Genomic DNA, 14,533 nt, shown 5'->3' with positions numbered 1-14,533 from the left:
TGTATTATTTAATAGTGGTAAAGATATGAAAGACACCTAAATGTCCATTGGTAAATGGATAAAGAAGATATGGTATATATACACAATGGAATATTACTCAGCCATAAAAATGAATGAAATCTTGCCATTCACAACAACATGGATAGACTTAGAAGCTATTATGTTAAGTGAAATAAGTCAGACAGAGGAAGACTAATACCATGTGATTTCATTTATATGTGTAGTCTAAAAAATGAAACGAATAACAACAGAAAGAGAAACAAACTCATAGAGAACAAACCAGTGGTTGCCAGAGAGGATAGTGGCAGGGGGTGAAAAAGACAAAACAGATGAGGGGAATTAAGAGGCACAAAGTTAAAATAAGTAAGCATCGTGGCTGAAAAGTACAGCATAAGGAATATAGTCAGAGGTAATATAATAACGGTATATGGTGACAGATGGTAACTACATTTATCATCATGTTTCATAATGTATATAATTGTCAAATCACTAAGTTGTACACCTAAAACTAGTATAATATTGTGTGTCAATTCTCCAATTAAATTCTAATACAATTTAAAATGTAAACAAATGCGGGGCACCTGGGTGGCTCAGTCAGTTAAGCGTCTGACTTCAGTTCAGGTCATGATCTCACAGTCCGTGAGTTCGAGCCCCGTGTCGGGCTCTGTGCTGACAGCTCAGAGCCTGGAGCCTGTCTTTGGATTCTGTGTCTCCCTCTCTCTCTGCCCCTCCCCTGCTCGCTCTCTCTCTCTCTCAAAAATTAATCAAAAACATTAAAAAATAAAAATAAATAAGTAAAATGTAAACAAATGCATAACTGCGGTTGTCACTATTGCAAGCAGTTGTGATGCATAACCATATTTGAATTGAACTTTGTTTACTACTATAAACTTCTTTTGATAAACTTGGTATAAAAGACACTTGGCTATACCCTGTGGCAGGTGATTTTAACTTTGATTTTTAATCAGGGAGAATTCAAGATTGCTTACATGACTAGGACACACATGTTCGTGCTCCTACAACCATGGAATTTTTTAAGTGATATTTAGGATCATAATACTGATTTATAAAGTAGCAGGCAAAGACTTTATAATTTCTTAAAATTTGGTTATTTTTTAGGGTATTTTAACTATTCAACATATATTTTTTTATTGCTAATTTTTTAAATTTAAATTCAAGTTAGTTAACGTACAGTGTAATATTGGTTTCAGGAGTAGAACCCAGTGATTCATCACTTACAGATAACACCCAGTGCTCACCCCAACAAGTGCCCTCCTTAAATGCCCATCTCCTATTAAGCCCATTCCCCCACCCACCTCCTCTCCAACAACCCTCAGTTTGTTCTCTATATGGTTTGCTTCCTCTCTGTTCTTATCTTATTTTTTCTTGCCTTCCCCTATGTTCATCTGTTTTGTTTCTTAAATTCCACATATGAGTGAAATCATATATTTGCCTTTCTCTGACTTATTTCTTTAGCATAATGTACTCTAGTTCCATCCGCATTATTGCAAATGGCAAGATTTCATTCTTTTTGATCACCAAGTACTGTTATTCCATTTTGTGTGTGTGTATATATATGTGTGTATATATATGTATGTATATACCACTTCTTCTTTATCCATTCAGCAGTCAATGGACATTTGGGCTCTTTCCATAATTTGGCTATTCCTGATAGTGCTGCTATAAACATTGGGGTGCATGTGCCCCTTCGAATCAGCATTTTGCAATTGCTGGGTCATAGGGTAGCTCTATTTTTAATTTTTTGAGGAACCTCCATAGTGGCTGTTCTCCATAGTGGCTGCACCATTTTGCATTCCAACCAGCGGTGCAAAAGTGTTCCCCTTTGTCCACATCCTCTCCAATATCTGTTGTTTTCTGAGTTGTTCATTTTAGCCATTTTGGCAGGTGTGAGGTGGTACCTCGTTGTGGTTTTGATGCATGCAACAGTTATATAAATATATCTTGATGATTAAAGGGCTTTTGATTGATTCACAAAAGCAAGATAGCTTTATTTAGTTTATAAGAATTGCTAGTGCCTTGGATTGTTCTTTTCTTGCTATGTTGTCTACAGTGGAACTAGAAGCATCTTGCAGACAACTTCTTTTCTCTTATCCTATTCAGAAGACCCTCTCAAGGGCTTCTCAGAGAATGAGTTGACAGAGGGTTGAAAGACCATAGGAAAGATAAGAGAAGAGAGTTCCAGAGTCATTTCTGGAATATGAGTATAGGCATGCTACTGGCTTTGTACTGTGCCCAACCCCATCGTACCCCATCCAGTGCCTGAGAAAGTGGTGCGTGTCTATGATGGCCATAGTTTTTTATATTATTTATAATTATATTATAATATTTATACTATTTAAATATTCTGCTGATATTGATATCTGTTATATGAATATTGATCTCTATTCCCTCCAGGGTTTTGTTTTTGTTTATTTGCTTTATTTGTTTGTTTTTGTTTGCATTTATAAATAGAAAAACCAACTTTGACCTAGTCATAATTTTTCTTTACCTTAGCTTGAGGCCTGGGAAATTATTTGTTCTGCTTTCTGGACAGTATCCTTATCCCTAATAATATGGACATTAGTAGAAGTGTAGACGTTTCCATTTACACTAATGAAAATATTGATTCTTTGGTATTCCAGCAAACTATTTTGCTTTCACTGAACTCTGTTAACAAAGATTCTCAACCTGTGTCTATACTAACTGACTATTAATTTTATCCTTTTTGCTAAATATTCCAGATATAAAGGAGTAGTCCAGATATCCTGGTAATTTTTTGGTGGGAAGAGAGGGGAGGTTATCTTGGTTTTTGATGACCCCAAGAAGACTTCCCATGCCGGCCATGTCCCCATTTGATGGCGAATGTGTTTCCCACCTAGATGCTATGTGAAGCCTATTAGCTTAAGCCATTACACCAGAAATAATTGTGTAATATTTTTTCTTCTCTTAGTGAATCTCTTTTCCAGAAGAACAAGTTGAAATTTAATAAGATCAATGTAGAAAGCCAACAGTTGCGCTGAGTTATAGTGTTGTTTCTTAGCCAGATGCTTGTCTCTTCTGCCCAGCTGCAAAATTTCTCTGTACACAAGGGTGTCTTTAGTGCCAAGGGGGGATAAGCAAAAAGGAAAAGAAAATATAGCTGCTGCTGCATGGATGACCCCATCTGCACTGACTCCTTCAGTGAGTTTTCCTTAGAATCATTAGAGGGATACTTCGCCTAACTACCTATCCCAACATTTAGGATTTACTTTTAAGATGGTCAGTTAATATTTCTTGAACATAAACTTTTGGCCAGAGTAACTGGAAATTTGAGTTTATTAAATTTTTACATACTTAACTATGGTCTACAGGGTATATTAAACTCAGCCAGTTGGCTTCACATCCACTTTCTTGCCCCCCAATATATTTAGTGTGAAATGTATGAGAAGGAATGGGATAAAGTGACTTTTCCAAAAAATCCCTAGTATCTTATTTATTCCAGATAATAGAGAAAAACAGACAGTATTTCTATGATTAAAAGCTTGCATTGGTAATGACTTGGAACTTAGGTCTCTAAATACACATGGCAATATATATATATATAATTGTGTGAAAATCTAGCTTGAGAAAATGATAAAATGTTATGGAATAGTTTAATGATTTATGAGATTCCATATTATGGAATATTCTGTAATTTTTTAAAAAAGACTGTGGTAGGACTGTATGTTCTGGCTTAAAAAGTTTTCCATGATGTATTTTTGGGGGGAAAATGAGATAAATCAAGTAATAGCACGTGTATGATAAGATTTCTTTTCTGATTGAAAAAAATATCAATCTTACATTATAGCCTTATGTACATATATATAGAATTATAATTTTAGTCCATTTATTTTTCATAAAGACGAAAGAGTGTGTATTTGTTCATGCAGTAAAATGTCTTGAAAACACACGGGTTACTAGTTATATCAGGGGAATAGAATGACAGAGAAGAGACAGAAAGTCCTCTTTATTTTCCGCTTTATATGCTTCTGTGTTACTAGATTTTTTTAACCTCAAGAAGGTATTACTTATATAATTTTAAACAGTCAGCGATGATATTTATTGAACAATTGTTTAAATGTCTCTTGTCTGGCCTGCTAATAGTATTCTGCTTAGCAATGCGTCTTGGAAAGTCCCAATTTATTCAGGAGAAACAAATGAAATAATATTGGGTTGGGGCTATATTATTAGATTACATACAGCTGTATTCTGATAAGAATCTAAGTTGTATTTTTCTCTTCCTATTTCATAGCAATTAGGGTGACTGATTTTCTCTTTCACCAACTGGTTAGACACCTGCAGACATTACTTCTCATGTGTCTTTATCTATTCTGTTCGCCATTTCGCCACCAGAGATGTCATTCATAAACTTGCCAAAGCCTGGCTTGAATGGCCCTACCACTACTCTGGACCACCCCTTAAAGGAAGTGATCTGGAAGTAACAATACTTCTTACTGCTCTTCCCAGTTGTAGGATCTCATTCACTAGCCGTCCTCCAGGTTAATATAAGATACTCTCAAAAATTGTTTGGTTTGCCACATGAGACAGTCCTTCAATATCAGCCTAACTCCCTCTTATCAGTCCCTCACCTTCTACCTTCCATCCATTCTTAAAACAGAATCAATATTCCTATATAACTTACTTTTTTTTAAAAAAAGGAACATGCATATTCCTGGAGGAGTAGATAGTGCTTACTCTTTTATGTATTCATGCAGTGATTTTTAAATATGACTTACCTATTTATTGTATGATCCTGGGAAAGTCCACACCTTAAATACATCAAGCCTTCATCTTCTACATCTGTTGAAAGTAAGTATATAAAAATGCCCAAGCCAGTGGCACATGGGTGTCTCAGTTGTCTAAGCATCCAATCCTTGGTTTCAGCTCAGGTCATGATCTCACTCTTGTGATGCTCTCTCCCTCTCTCTCTTCCCCTCCTCCCCCATCTTGAAAAATAAATAAACTTAAAAAAAAAATCCAACCCGTAATAATTTTTGAGGATTAAATGAATCGTTGTATGCAAAGTATTTAGAATAGCATCTGGCACAGAAAACCATGAAATAAATATAAACTATTTTGATTGTTTATAGAAAAATATAAACCATGGTATTCCTTATTAATGATTATTTTAAAGGAAAATTAATCATAATAAATATATGACATACATGTGCTTTGCATTGATGGCCTGATGCAAATATCAATAATTACTGATAAAAGATACCTAATATTTCTGGGAAAGAAATTCTGATCAATAGTAGCTGTGATGGGATAAGTATTTGAATAATAATAATAATAATAATAATAATAATAGTAATAGTAGTGATAGAAATGGCTCATTGTACTTCCAAGTGCAGTATTTACATTTTAAACAGGTGACGGATTATTATAGTAGTAGAAAATATAACCCTGAGTATTAGTTAAATAATTTCTTCGTCTCATTACAGATTTAAAAAGTCACCAGCAGAGGAAAATACTGAGTATAGATACTGCCAGTATTGGTGAATGAGGAAGTTGCATTTACCTTGGGAAAGACAGCAAGCATTTGCCTTGGTTTTATTCCTGTCTGGAATTTAATTTATGGATAAGTTAACATGCAAAAAGCAAGTGTCACATTACTGACTCAGTAATGAGAGAGAGAGAGAAATGAGATGTGGGGGAGAGAAAAGGAGAGAGAAAAGAAAGAAAGAGAATGGAAATGAAGGTAGGAAAAGAAGGAAAGGAATGGATGGATGGATAAGAAAAGAAAAAAGGAAGGAAGCAAGGAAGGCAAGCAGGCAAGCAATGGAGGAAATTTGAGTATAAAGGAAAGACACTAAGAAAGTTTCCAGTTCAAGTCCTTTGCATATTCGACAAATTAGATTGTCAAGAACTCAGCTTCTCAAAAATTTAGGCTATTAGCCATTCACAACTTACTTTGAATTAATTTAATCAGATTATCAAATTAGGATTGTTCTTAGAGCCTGCCAAAAGCAGCAGCCTGAGGAAACTGGAGTTTTCTGACAGGAAGTTTGATTTTAAAACACAGGGCTGCTGCTCCAAGGAGGAGGGGACATTGGCATTCAATGGGCCAGGGGAGCCTAGGACAGCCAAAGGGCAGCATGAGGGCACTGGATGCCTGAGGTCTGATTAAGAGAGTTTACCAAGAGGTGAGAAGTTTCCCAAGACAAATAGCATACTTTGCACTTTGGCTAATGTCCCTAGTGGCCGTGCACATTCTTGATCTCTGCTTTTGTTACATTTAATTACAGTGATATTATTTGTGAGATTAGAGGTACCTTATGATCTGAGAGGACTACTGAAGGTTATGGGTTATACCTGCATATCTGCTCAGTTTTACGTCCCACTAGTTTTGTTAATAAAATAAAATGTTTTCTATTTTAGACCTTTGCTCCAAAAGGCTAATATTAATCACGTTTTTGGCTGTCTTGAGATTTTAACCCTAAAACCTCATCAGCATTCCATACATTATGTTTCACATGGGTGTTATGAAGTATGGACTAGATACATCAGAACTATAACGGGCCTTTCGTTCCCACAATTGAGCATTTCAGATTTCTTCTGAAGGCTATAAATTTGAAATGTAATCTGTTTCATGTGTGGGGAATGCTGTGGTGAAAGGGCTGGGGGCTGGGCAGATGAAAGTGCAAGTCTGTTTGCCATCAGTGTCTTTTTCCTGAGAGATCTATGTTCCATTTCAATAAATTTTATACCTATCTTCAAGTTTTAACAACAACGACGTTATTATTAGAACATATATAATGTGTCGGGGCGCCTGGGTGGCGCAGTCGGTTAAGCGTCCGCCTTCAGCCAGGTCACGATCTCGCGGTCCGTCGAGCCCCGCGTCAGGCTCTGGGCTGATGGCTCAGAGCCTGGAGCCTGCTTCCGATTCTGTGTCTCCCTCTCTCTCTGCCCCTCCCCCGTTCATGCTCTGTCTCTCTCTGTCCCAAAAATAAATAAACGTTGAAAAAAAAATTAAAAAAAAAAAAAAGAACATATATAATGTGTTAAGATATCAAGTTTTTGTTATTGCGATTTGTTTTAGATTCCAAAAAATTGTAATGATTGTAAACATTTAAGAAGTTAAAATTTTAAAAGTCCGTGAACCCAAAGCAGGTGCTTTAGAAAGTGGGGAACCCATAATATAATTCATTGTGATTACATTTCAAGATAAAGACACTTGTATTAATTTGCTAGGGCTTCCCTAAGAAAGTACTACAATCTGTGTGGCTTTGAACAATGGAAATTTATTTTCTCAAAGTTCTGGAGGCCAGAAGTCCAAAATGAAGGTGTCAGCAAGCCATGCTTCCGTTGAACTCTTTTTCCATGCCTTTCATTTGGCTTCTGGTAGTTTCTAGCAAGCCTTGGTACCCTCAGTTTGGAGGAAATCCCTTCAGTCTCTGTCTCCATTGTCCCATGGTGTTCCCGTTGTGAATTTGAGTCTACATGGCTGTCATTCCTCTGGGTGTCTATGTCTATGTGTCTTTTCTTCTTATAAGGACACTAGTCATACTGAGTTAAGGACCCACCCTACTTCTGTATTACCTAATCTTTTTTTTTTAGTGTTTATTTATCTCTGAGAGAGAGAGAGAGAGAGAGAGAGAGAGAGAGAGAGAGAGAGCACGAGCAGGGGATGGGCAGAGAGAGAGAGAGGGAGACAGAATCTGAAGCAGGCTCCAGGCTCTGACCTGTCAGCCCACAGCCCAATGCGAGACTCGAGCTCATGAACCACAAGATCATGACCTGAGCTGAAGTTGGATGCTGAACTTACTGAGCTATCCAGATGCTCCTGTATTACCTAATCTTAACTAATTACCTCTTCATTGACCCTACTGCCAAATAAGTTCATATTCACAGATATCAGTGGTTATGACATGAACATAACATTTTGAGGGACACAATTCAACCCATAAAAAACTCAAACATAAGAATACTCTGGATGACAAAAATGTACTTACCCCATGAGAAAGGAACAAACACTCTAAATAAGAAAATCACTTGGGGCGCCTGGGTGGCGCAGTCGGTTAAGCGTCCGACTTCAGCCAGGTCAAGATCTCACGGTCCGTGAGTTCGAGCCCTGCGTCGGGCTCTGGGCTGATGGCTCAGAGCCTGGAGCCTGTTTCTGATTCTGTGTCTCCCTCTCTCTCTGCCCCTTCCCCGTTCACACTCTGTCTCTCTCTGTCCCAAAAATAAATAAACGTTGAAAAAAAAATTAAAAAAAAAAAAAAAGAAAATCACTTAAGTGGAGTGTTACATTATTCATTCATTAAAATAAATCTCAGGTCTATTAATGACAGTATGAAATTACTCAAAAATGCTGTCCACTCTCCAGAATCCAGTTTCTTCTTGTATTTGAATTTGTATTTTTCTGTATATTTTCAAATTTTAAATTAATCTGTAACCATCTATATTTTCTGTGTAATTCAAGACTTCTGTTTTATTTAACTTTAATATTCCACTTAGTAATTTTTTTCTTTCAGTAATACCTGACACTTAGGAGTGCTTGCTCAATGCTAAAGACTGTGTGGGTTACTGACAGTAGAAATGAGGAAGCACAGTCCCCCATTCTTAAAGTCTTGGGAAATTGAGAAAAGCAAATTACAGCAGATTTTTTTATGTTATTGAGATATAGGTATTGTACTGATACATAGAAGGAATGCTAAACTAGACTTTGGTTAGGAATTAGTCAGGAAAATCTTTCTAATTGAGTTCATACCCATGCTGTCTCCAAATGGAAGAGAGCCAAACAAAGTGCTGGAAGGAAGGGCATCCCCACGAGTGTCCAGAATGGGGAGAGAGAACATGACAATGAACCTAGTTTCATGCACTAATGGGGTAATATGGATAATTCACAAGAAATGTTATAAAACAGCTAACCTAAACAATGATTATACTACACAAAACACTTATAGAGTAGATGCCTGTTGTATAATGAGCACACAATTAAAGATTACCTTAGAGACAGTATACATAGTGATCAGGAGCCTATGCTCTGGTGTCAGATTTTTTTATTTAATTCTGTTTTTCCATTTATTTGAACAATATTGAACTTCTTTAAGTCTCACTTCCTCATCTATATAATAATAATAATAATAATAATAATAATAATGTATTAGATTCCTAGGGCTACCATAACAAATTACCACAAATTGGGTGGCTTAGCACAACAGAAATGTATTCTCTCACATCTGGTGGCTAGAAGTAAGAAATCAAAGAATCAGCAGCATCGGTTCCTTCTGGAGGTTCTAGGGAAACCATGACTTTCTTCTGGTTTCTGATGATTTTGCCAACAATCCCTGGTGTTCTTTATATTGTAGATGCATCACTACAATCTCTGCCTCCCATGGTCTCATGGCATTCTCCATGTGTGTGTCAGTCTCTAAGTTTCTCTCCTTTTTTTATAAGCACACCTGTCATATTGAGTTTAGGACCTAATCCAGTATAACCTCACCTAAACTTGATTACATCTGCAAATACCCTATTTCAAATTCACAGGTACCAGAGGTACATGAATATTGGGGAGACTATTCAACTCAATACAATAGAATGTATTTCACTGTGCTGGAGTGAAGATTTTAAGGAGATTAAGTCATAGGACTAGTTCAGTAGTTAGTGAACAATGCATTTTATTTGCTACTATTGCTCTTTATTTAAGATCACTCACCACTGGTTGATTGGAAGCATAATTATAAGAGGCACATTCTTAGGAACTTGCCATTAAAAACTATAAATTGGGGGGAAGCATCTGGGTGGCTCAGTCAGTTAAGGATCCAACTCTTGATTTCTGCTCAGGTCATGATCTCACTACTTCCTGAGATCAAGCCCTGCCTCAGGCTCCACAGCATAGAGCCTACCTGGGATTTTTCTCTCTTCCTTTCTTTCTGCCCTTCCCCCACTTGTGCAGTCTCTCTCTCTCTCTCTCTCTCTCTCTCTCTCTCTCTCTCTCTCAAAACAACAACAAAAATAAACATTTAAAAAAATAAAGAAATTTCCTATATTACTTTTAAAAAGTTGTAAATTGGGGTTTTCTCAGAAAATATCTGCATCTGCAAGCTTTTCAATAGATCTCATCCTCACTATCGTTCTAGTCCTTTGCACACTTTTTTTATGAAAAAGAAAAAGTAAGTAAAAGAATTTTGGTCTAGTAATTCTGGCACGGTACAAATTTGTAAAAAAAAAAAAACAACTAGCCATTATTGTGGCTGGTATTGTTACGGCAGGTATTAAGGTAGAACATATCATTCCTATTTTAGGTGGTGATCCAACACTGTGTTATAAAGAATGTAGCATAACAAATCTATTTCTAAGTATATGAAAAGGAGAAGAAAAAGAAGTAGAATGACTTAGGGAGGATTTCCAAATCCAAATACAAAGTTTGGGGTCCAACTTGAGAAAGAAAGACCACTATACTGGGTTCTTTCTAAAATTTATTTTTATTTTTCTCCAGCTTTATTGAGGAATGACAAATTTAAAGTTGTATATATTTAAGGTGTATAATGTGGTGTTTTGATATGAGTATGCCTTGTGTAATGATTACTAACTAACATCAAGCTAATTAACATTTCCATCACCTCCTTTGGTTACCGGTGTGTGTGTATGTATGGTAAGAACACTTAAGATCTACTCTCCTAGCAAATTTTAAGTCTACAATGCATTGATATTTATACTTACCGTGCCGCACATTAGATCTCTAAAATGTATTCATACTATAACTGAAAGTTTTACCCTTTGACCACATCTCGTCATCAGCACCTGGAAACCACTCTTCTGCCTTCTGTTTTTTCTTTTTTTTTTTTTAAAGAAGTTTTTGATGTTTACTTATTTTTGAGAGAGAGAGACAGAGCATGAGCAGGGAAAGGGCAGAGAGAGAGAGGGAGATCATATTTGTTTGTATGTGTGTTCTATGTGCCTCTGTGCCCTTCCATTTGCCACCCCTGGCAGGAAGTTTTTTAAAAAGTTCTTTCCATTTTGAGAATTATATATTGTATTATGTTTTATTTTAAATATTTGCTAAGGATCTTCATGGAAAATATTCACATAGTCATTTAAGATCATTTTCCTTATAATAATTGGAGTTTTCCATGATCACATTCAATTTACACTTGACATTTATTTGAAATAGTTTTTCTCAAGGTAGTACTGTTATTAGTAGTATATCTTGCTTAAAGTGAAAGCCATTATAGTGCAGTTTGCTATTTACTTTGGAGGAATAAAGGGCTTTTGTGGACAAGGATTAGGTCTTGGATCTTATTATCAAATATTAGCATTTCAAAAGGTATATGGTCTTTCTGGTGTCAACTACCATGGGAAATAATAAAGGAAATGTATACCAAAAAAGATAAGTGAAACTAACAGTCATAATTGCACACAAGCATTGACATACGGAGGTACCTTAAGACAATGTCACCATGAAGCTATGGGGGGACAAAAACTATTTTTGTTTTCCATGATAATGTCTTTCACAGTAACATGTTTAAGTGCTTGAGTGTGTGATAAATATCAATATTTTTGTAGCATTCTGTCACATTCACAAGACCACTGGACATTACCTCAGCATTCTGTTTATTAGGCTATCTGGAACATGACATCTGCGGCCGTGTTTTTTATCCCACACACTTAGCCCATGCTCTACTCAACGTGGGCATTAATTAGAAGTTTTGAGAGGATGAGTTGAATCAAAAGATGAATGAATAGTCACATCCTCATGTCAGCTGGTGGGGATCATTGCTAGGTAAAACACTGTCTCCTTGCAGTGGTAATTCTAGTCACCTTTTCCTTACGTCTTCTGGTCAAGTGTGTTCATTTAGTATTGACTTCTTTCTCCCTCTACTAACTTTACATGGAGATCTCATTGACACTCGTAGGCTGATAACTTAACCAACAGAGCAACCATCTCATCATATTCACAGGTTCTACCCAACCTCTGAGGAAGTATTATACAAGTGTACACGAGGGAGTGGGAATCTTGTGGGCAACTCGAAGTTCTTCCTACCACAATAACAAAAGTATTTCTACACTAATCCATTTCTCATTGTTAACTTGTTGCTTCCAACTTCATGTATGTGGGGTGTCCTTCCCTTAATTATCTGGAAAAATATGGTTTCCCTTTGGGATATTCTCATTAATCCTTGACTTGTTTTTATCTTTGATTACCTTCAGTCTCACTTCATTTACCTTTATCCAGACTTTCTTCTACATTTCTCTTCTCCCTTTAGAGCCTCTTCCCTTTCTAAAAGTTATTTGAACTCTCCGCTTCAAAGACTGTCCTTTTGTGTTTCCAACTCTTGATATGAAATTTTTGTCTACTATCAAGCCTTGATTATAATTGCCCATGCATCAAAACTGTCTTACAAAATCGAAGATTTACACACCATTTTTTATTGTCCTAAAGGAAAAGCTAAGCACCTATGTCTTCCATAATTCTTTGCAAAGCCTGTGCATATAAATTGTGCACATACTATTTTATCATGTACCAGACAATGACTTAAGCACAATATTCCTGTTCAAAATATGAATTGAGAAGTATTGCAGAAGAGTGGCAATTGTATTATATTGTCCTTCATTCTTAACATCATGTATGACTTTTATATAAAATTTCAGCACACACGTAATTTTTCCCCCTTTTCTGGAAAATAGTATTATGCGCACTTCCTTCATCTCTTGGACAAAATCAAACACCTGAGTATAGAAACAAATTGTATTCCAGCAATAAGACAATTTTTCACTCCTTTTTACATAGGTATTGTATTAGTTTCCTCAGGTTGACTTTTTATTTTCTCACAGTCCTGGCAGCTGTAAGTCCAATATCAAGGGCCAGCAGGTTTGGTTTCTTTTGAACTCCTCTCCTTGGCTGCAGCTGGACTTCTTCCTGTGTCTTCACATGATCTTCCCTCTGTATCTGTGTCCTAATCACTTCTTGTAAGGACATTGACTAGTCATTATTGGATAATGGCCCACCCTAATGACCCCGTTGGATGAAGTTATCTCTTTAATGAAGTTCCTGTCTCCAAATACAGTCACATTCTGGGGTCGTGAGAGTGAGGAATTCAACATATGAAATGGGGGAAGAAAATACATTTCAGCCAAGAGCTCTCATGATGTGAACTAACTGCTTTGTGCACGGGCATCTAAGGAGAAGATTGAAATGCAGAACGCAGTATAAGAGAAGTAACTACTGAGATGAACAAATGCTACTACAGGTTCACCATTTTATAGCTGTTGCAGAGGCACATACTTGATAGGTTGTAATAGACCATTCAGAGAAATGTGTTGAATATTTTCTTGAATTGAATGAAAAGGGCACAGAAGAAACAATTTCCCAGCATTTTATCTGATTCCATAAGAATTTTGAGCATCAAAGCGTACTGTGCTATGTCGGAAACCAGATCCAATGGGAATCTTCTGGGTTTATACATGTATTATTGTCAGAAGAAGGATGGTAACTTACCTGTTCTACAATATTATCTTGACATGCATTTTTAATGAATTGGGTCTTTCAGTTTATGTGCACCCATAAAACCTAATAGTTCAACCTCTCGGTAACCATATTCACCACTTCCCATCTGAGGAAATAACATTTTATTATAAAATTACAATTTTTGTAACTTAGATCTCTAGTTTCTAAGATAAGAAAACAGACATATCATTTGGGGGCAGGAATAGAAACAAAGTAAACTCTGCTTAAAACAGAACTTTCTGAAAACATTCCTGGACATACTTTCGCAGGACTTTGAAAACATTTCTTTTCGCTCATCTTCTGACTACAGAGTGAACCAATTCAGGTTAAAAATAAAATAAAAGTCTTACTGGCTATTTGACCTAAATGAAGAGACATCTTTCTACCCCATTGCAGCAGCAAAAACTAAAATCTCTAAATGAATTCTCTCACCATTGTTGTCCATAATTAGGGGTTTGGTCATGAGTAAGAATAACTTGGTGACAGCCATGTTATCACACTCCTCTTAACTCCTGTCTCTTCCACACGTTGAATGACTTATTGACTTCTTTTCTCCACATATACAATGTTTGGCTCCTGTCTAGTGTGCAATAGACCTTTGTTATCACATCTCTTCTCTCTGCTACTTCAGATAATTTTGACGATTGCTTAAACTGTACTTCCCTGACTAACTTCTCTTTCCTTTCCACTTGAGATTACCAGTGGGCAAATTTTAATGTTTTACAATTCGGGATATAATTTTTACACTCAGCCTAATAGCTAAATACGCTTAGAAATTTAGGAAAGGTAAATTGGGCCCCTTGGCACTTTTTTATACAAAGAAAACAAACTACTTGTGTGCCTCAGTGTTGCTTCTGGAGGAACTTTCCAGAGCGTAAAGTAGTCAGTACTAACTCTTAGAATGATGTGAGTCTCTCCAGTCTTGTGACCTCAACTTTCTATCTTGCTATTAGGGTGAACAGGTACCATCTTTGTTCTTAGAGATGCATGGGTTAACTTGAACACATCAGAAGAGTTTAGGTTAGGATTTCAAAGAAATGTATGAGTCCTTCAAATCTCAAT

The 14,533-nt window shown here is 36.4% G+C and overlaps 1 long non-coding RNA gene across 1 annotated transcript in view; it reads left to right on the top strand.

Moving 5' to 3' along the window:
• The window catches only part of LOC121036070 (uncharacterized), a 384,864-nt gene that overhangs the window by 184,824 nt on the left and 185,507 nt on the right, over positions 1 to 14,533 (top strand). The window lies entirely within an intron of this gene.

Source organism: Herpailurus yagouaroundi, unplaced genomic scaffold (assembly GCF_014898765.1).
Source record: "Herpailurus yagouaroundi ecotype Mexico unplaced genomic scaffold, PumYag 162, whole genome shotgun sequence".
Lineage (NCBI taxonomy): Eukaryota > Metazoa > Chordata > Mammalia > Carnivora > Felidae > Herpailurus > Herpailurus yagouaroundi.
This window is presented reverse-complemented; position numbering and strand designations above follow the sequence as displayed.